Below are 6,933 nucleotides of genomic sequence, written 5' to 3'. Positions count from 1 at the left end.
AGGAGCCCCCCCCTCCCCCCCTCCCCCCCCGCCCACACCCCACCAGTGCTGCTGTTTAAAATCTCCTGGATTTGGAGGCAGGAGGAGGCGGGAGGGGGCTGCGAACTCTGCAATAACAGCGCCAGCGTCTGAGCGACCTTTGTGAAACATTCACAGACTTCGCTCGGGACGTGCTCACAGCAGGGCTCCGTGTCCACCAGTTCATCCAGCGCCTGGCGTGACAGTGGCCCCAGGCTGGGCCGGGCTCCATGCGGGTCTGGGCCAGGGCGATGGGGGTCCCTGGCCAGGCTGGGGTCCGGGCCGGGGTCTGGGCGGGTCTCGGGCAGGGGCGACGGGGGCCCCAGGCTGGGCGGGTCTCAGGCAGGGGCGATGGGGGCCCCAGGCTGGGCGGGTCTCGGGCCGGGCGGGGGTCCGGGTGGGTCTCGGGCCGGGGCGACGGGGGTCCCAGGCCGGGCGGGGGTCCGGGCGGGTCTCGGGCCGGGGCGACGGGGGCCCCAGGCCGGGCGGGGGTCCAGGCGGGTCTCGGGCCGGGGCGACGGGGGCCCCAGGCCGGGCGGGGGTCCGGGCAGGGGCGACGGGGGCCCCAGGCCGGGCCAGGGTCCGTGCAGCGCCCGGCCCACTTGCAGTTCTGCTCAGAACAAAGGCAAGGCAGCAAGGCCATGTTGGATCTGAATTGACGACATGACGGGCTGTGCCGGCGGCTCTGTGAGAAGCGAGGGGCTGGGATCCAACACTAGGTCCACCCCACCCCCCCCATCACAGCCTCGGCTTGGATACAGACACCCCCACCTCTCTGGCTGGGAGGTCTGTTCCCCACTCTCCCCTTCCCCAACAGCAGGGAACAGGAGAGGGACAGGCCCCAGGCAGAGCCTCTCCAGGCACGGGAGAATGAGCCCGACCAGAAGCCAGGGGGACGGGCTCTACTGTAACACTGCTGCCTTTGGCGGGATACCCCTGAGAGCGTCAATTCAGGACAAATCGCCCAGAGCCGGGCAGTCACAGCCCAAAGCGGGGGTCCTTTGCACACCAAGGAAACCAAACCAGCCCGACAGAGAGAACTTCAATGTAAAGGGAAACCGCGTCTTACTAATCTATTAGAGTTCTTTGAAGGGGTCAACAAACATGTGGACAAGGGGGATCTGGTGGACATAGTGTACTTAGATTTCCAGAAAGCCTTTGACAAGGTCCCTCATCAAAGGCTCTTACGTAAATTAAGCTGTCATGGGATAAAAGGGAAGGTCCTTTCATGGATTGAGAACTGGTTAAAAGACAGGGAACAAAGGGTAGGAATTAATGGTAAATTCTCAGAATGGAGAGGGGTAACTAGTGGTGTTCCCCAAGGGTCAGTCCTCGGACCGATCCTACTCAACTTACTCATAAATGATCTGGAGAAAGGGGTAAACAGTGAGGTGGCAAAGTTTGCAGATGATACTAAACTGCTAAAGATAGTTAAGTCCAAAGCAGACTGTGAAGAACTTTAAAAAGATCTCACAAAACTAAGTGATTGGGCAACAAAATGGCAAATGAAATTTAACGTGGATAAATGTAAAGTAATGCACATTGGAAAAAATAACCCCAACTATACATACAATATGATGGGGGCTAATTTAGCTACAAGGAGTCAGGAAAAAGATCTTGGAGTCATCGTGGATTGTTCTCTGAAAATGTCCACGCAGTGTGCCGAGGCGGTCAAAAAAGCAAACAGGATGTTAGGGATCATTAAAAAGGGGATAGTAATAAGACAGAGAATATCTTATTGCCCTTATATAAATCGATGGTGCGACCTCATCTCGAATACTGCGTACAGATGTGGTCTCCTCATCTCAAAAAAGATATACTGGCACTAGAAAAGGTTCAGAGAAGGGCAACTAAAATGATGAGGGGTTTGGAACGGGTCCCATATGAGGAGAGATTAAAGAGGCTAGGACTCTTCAGCTTGGAAAAGAGGAGACTAAGGGGGGATATGATAGAGGTCTATAAAATCATGAGTGATGTGGAGAAAGTGGATAAGGAAAAGTTATTTACTTATTCCCATAACACAAGAACTAGGGGTCACCAAATGAAATTAATGGGCAGCAGGTTTAAAACAAATAAGAGGAAGTTCTTCTTCACACAGCTCACAGTCAACCTGTGGAACTCCTTGCCTGACGGGGTTGTGAAGGCTAGGACTATAACAGGGTTTAGAAGAGAACTGGATAAATTCCTGGAGGTTAAATCCAATAATGACTATTAGCCAGGACGGGTAAGGAATGGTGTCCCTAGCCTCTGTCTGTCAGAGGGTGGAGATGGAAGGCAGGAGAGAGATCACTTGATCATTACCTGTTAGGTTCACTCCCTCTGGGGCACCTGGCATTGGCCACTGTCGGTAGACAGGACACTGGGCTGGATGGACCTTTGGTCTGACCCCAGTACGGCCTTTCTTATGTTCACCAAAAGTGTCGGTTGTGCAATGAAAACAGGGAATGATTATTCTTATGTATGGGTAACCAGAAGTTATGCAAACAATTCCCTCAGACACTCCAGTTTCCCAGTATCACCACCAGTGCCACTCCTTATAGGGACGAATGGTTATGAAAAATAAAAAAGGTTCTCCCGATCCCAAAGGACCAAGCCCCAGACCCAGGTCAATATACAAATCAGATCTTACCCACAAATCACGCTGTTGCCAATCCTTTAGAATCTAAAATCTAAAGGTTTATTCATAAAAGGAAAAAGATAGAGATGAGAGTTAGGATTGGTTAAATGGAATCAATTACATACAGCAATGGCAAAGTTCTTGGTTCAGGCTTGTAGCAGTGATGGAATAAACTGCAGGTTCAAATCAAGTCTCTGGAACATCCCCCGCTGGGATGGGTCCTCAGTCCTTTGTTCAGAGCTTCAGTTTGTAGCAAAATCCCTCCAGAGGTAAGAAGCAGGATTGAAGACAAGATGGAGATGAGGCATCAGCCTTTTATAGTCTCTTGCCATGTGGTCTCTGCTTTCTTTGTCCCAAAGACATCGATCCAGCACATGGCCTGGAAAACCTCAGAGCTCTGTCCATAGGCCTGTCCCTGCCTTGCTGAGTCACCAGGTGTATCTGCTTCTCTCAATGGGTCAGTTGTAGCTGATGGGCCTTAATGGGCCATCAAGCAGGCTAGGCAGAGCTAATGCCACATTGTCTGTGTCCCTGCAGCCCCTTCGCACTGTCCCCACGTGACTCTGTGCCCCAACTCAGCCACTTCCCTTCCCCCACGTGGCCCTGCTCTGTTCTAGAGCCACAGGGGCCCCTAGTGGGCAAAAGGTGGAACTGCAGCAACTTTCCTGCAGAAGTTATTTTCTGCGGGGGCGGGAAATTATGCACAGCACATGAATTATGCGCGCAGTGGTGCAGAATTCCCCCCAGGAGTAGAAGGTGACAGGGCAGGAGGGATCCAGGGTTGAAAGTGCCATTTCAGCTCTGAACGAGGCTCCTTTCAGCCCTGCAGAAATTATTCGAGTTCCTAAAGGAGCCGAGTGCCGCGGGTTTCATTCCCGGTTCTCCCTTCCCCGCCTCTTGTGCAGACAAAGCACAACGGCAGCCGTGAGAATGATTCCTGCTCCCAGCACCAGCAGCCGGATGGTCCAGTGATGTGGGGACAGCGTTCGACGTCCGGGCTCCAACTGGGTTGTGTTCCCCTGCAGACCGGGCCAGGTCGTGTTCTGAGCAGGGGGACCTGAGAGAGAGAGAGAGAAAGAGACATCCTGAGATCTCCTCCCAGTCAGCTCTGTCTGTGGAACTCTGAGGGGCTGCGGGTCGGGAGTGAGGGGCACCGGCAGAGCTGGGGGGCCAGGGCTGGGCTAGCAGGGGCTGTGGGTCGGGAGTGAGGGGCACCGGCAGAGTGGGGGAAGGGGATACAGGGGCAGGGCAGGACTGGGGGACAGGCTAGAAGCGGGGAAGGGGATACAGGGGCAGGGCAGGATCAGGGGGCAGGCCGGGAGTGGGGAAGGGGATAGAGGGGCAGGGCAGAACTGGGGGACGGGACGGGGAGACGGGGGCAGGGCAGGACTCGGGGGCAGGGCAGGACTGGGGGGCAGGCTAGGGGCAGGGCAGGGGAGGACGGGGGGCAGGACTGGGGGCAGGGAAGGGGATACAGGGGAAGGGCAGAACTGGGGGACGGGACGGGACGGGACGGGGAGGTGGGGGGGGGGCAGGACCGGGGGGGAGGGGGGGGGGGGGGGGGGGGGGGGGGGGGGGGGGGGGGGGGGGGGGGGGGGGGGGGGGGGGGGGGGGGGGGGGGGGGGTACCTGTGACGACGAGGTGGGTCCCAGACCCCAGCAGCAGACAGGGCTGCCCCGAGAGCAGCAGGACGAGGTGGCAGCGATAGACGCCCGAGTCGTTGCCCCGCAGGGCCCAGATGCTCAGGACGCTGGTGGAGCCGTTCTCCAGCCGGGCCTGGCCCAGCCCCGTCGCCAGGCGGCCCCGGTGCCAGCTGGCCCTGAGGGCCCCAGGCGGCGGGGGGGGTTCCACAGTGCAGCTCATCTCCAGGGACGCCCCCTCCGGCCGGGCTGCCCACGGGGGGCGCTGCTGCACCCAGAACTCAGAGCCCCCCAGGCAGCGACCTGGGTGGGGGAGGAGAGTCAGAGCTGGGAGACGCTGGCCAGGCCCCCTGTGACAGAGTGGGGAGGGGGGCAGGCTGGCCTGGGGATGGGGCGGGGGAGTTATACTGGGACTGGGATATCGGGGGTGACTTTACGCTCAGGTATCGTCCCTCAAGTGACCTGAGAGCCCGGGGGGGCTGGGGCCAGGTGACACCTGCCCGGGAAACTGGCCCAAGGCTGGGGGAGGAGCCGGGGGGGTGAGACGGCTGGGGATGTGGTTCAGTTTGGAGCTGTCTGGGGAAGCAGAGGGAGGCCCAGCACCGGGGTCTGGGCTCCTTGCCCCCCAAGATGGACCTGACTGAGGGGTCCTGTTCTCTGGACCTACAAGCTCTGGTTTAGACCATGTTCCTGTCGTCTAATAAACCTCTGTGTTACTGGCTGGCTGATCGTCCCGGGGAAATCACAGGAAGTGGGGGGTGCAGGGCCTTTTCTCCCCCACAGTCCGTGACACCTCCCACCGAGATCCCCCCCGCCACCCAGCCCCCCACCCTGCACTAGATTGGGGCTCCCTCACCACCCAGCCTCCCCCACCCAAGACCGGGGCCCCCTACCGGCCCAGCCCCCACCCCCACCCCCCGAGATCCGGGTTCAGCACCCACCCCCAGAGCAAGGACCAGCCCCTGCCCCGCAGCTCCATGCGTCTGACGTGGAGGTTTTGCCCCCTGCACTCACCGCGCTGCCGGGAGCCGCCCGCCAGCCACAGGAGAGTGGCCCAGAGCAGCAGGCGCATGGCGGCCGAGCACCCACCCCACACGCAGCCCCCGGCCCTGGCGACGCGATGCCCGGCGGGGGGAGCAGCGGCGCCTTCCTGAGTTTGCAACCAGCCTGGCACGACAGGTCCCCCCGAGGGGCCGGCTCCCGCTGCCCCCTGCCCCACGCCCAGCTGGGTCTGTGGGGCCCAGCACGCGGCTCTGAGCTCAGAGTCCCTGGGGGCAGGAAATGGTCTGGGGGCAGGAAACGGGTTGGGGGAGTGACCAGCGGACGAGCTGTGGGCTCTGATGCGGAGACAGGCGCAGGGCAGGAAATGGCAGCGAGAGCCGGGGGGAGGCAGAACTACCCGGCCCCCACTCCCACACAGCTCCATGTAGCCAGCCCCACACCCCTGTCTACCCAGCCCCCCCTGTCCTCAGCCAGCCAGCGCCCCGCCCCGCCATCCCCATCTAGCCACCCAGCCCCCGGCCCCACACAGCTCCATGTAACCACCCCCACACACCCCGTCTATGCAGCCCCCCACCTGCCCCACACCCCCGTCTACCCAGCCCCCCGCCTGCCCCCACACCCCCGTCTACCCAGCCCCCACCACACAGCTCCATGTAGCCTGCTCCCACACCCCCATCTACCCAGCTCCTCCTGCCCCCAGCCAGCCAGCCTGCCCCCAGCCAGCCAGCCCGCCCCCCACCCCCACATCCCCATCTAGCCCCCCAGCCCCCCACCCACACAGCACCATCTACCCAGCTCCCCCCCCCCCCAGGCACCCAGCTCCCCCCCCCACACAGCTCCATGTAGCCACCCCCCCACACCCCATCTATGCAGCCCCCCGCCTGCCCCCACGCCTGTCTACCCAGCCCCCCCACCTGCCTCCACACCCCCATCTACCCAGCCCCCACCACACAGCTCCATGTAGCCTGCTCCCAAATCCCCATCTACCCAGCTCCTGCCTGCCCCCAGCCAGCCAGCCAGCCTGCCCCCACAACACCATCTAGCCCCCCAACCCCCCACCCACACAGCACCATCTACCCAGTTCCCCACCCCCCCAGGCACCCAGCTCCCCACCCCAGCACCCCTGTCTACCCAGCCCCCCCAATCCCCTCCTCCATCTAGCCAACCCCCCTGCCCCCATATGCAGCCAGGCCCCTGCCCCCCACCCAGCCCCCTTCTCACGGGCTCTGGTTTCTCTGGCCCCTTTAAGGGCGCCTGGCTGCAGCTGGCCCCGGGCCAAGGCCGCGTTTAGAGACAGGAATCGCTGAGCCAGCGGAGGGGGGGGGGGCATACACAGGGACAGACGGACGGACGCAGGGAGGGCCGGACACAAGGACAGACAGGGGGACGGGCAGGGCCCGGCAGGGACAGACGGACACAGGTGGGCCTGACGCCCCCAGCCAGCTGCAGGCTCCATGGAGGGGACGTAAGTGCCCCCCTCCCCCACCCCAGGCTGTCCCCAGCCCCGGCCATGGAGCTGAAGGGGGGGGGAGAGTTGGGGGGCAGGAATAGGGGGGTGGTTGGTACTTGGGGGCCGGACCCCTGACCCCCCCCACACACACACACACTTTTACCCAGGCAGCAGGGCACAGAGTGGCAGGGGGGAGGGGGAGCAGT

The sequence above is a fragment of the Trachemys scripta genome, chromosome 4, assembly GCF_013100865.1.
Source record: "Trachemys scripta elegans isolate TJP31775 chromosome 4, CAS_Tse_1.0, whole genome shotgun sequence".
NCBI lineage: Eukaryota > Metazoa > Chordata > Testudines > Emydidae > Trachemys > Trachemys scripta.
Note: the sequence above shows the minus strand (reverse complement) of the source record.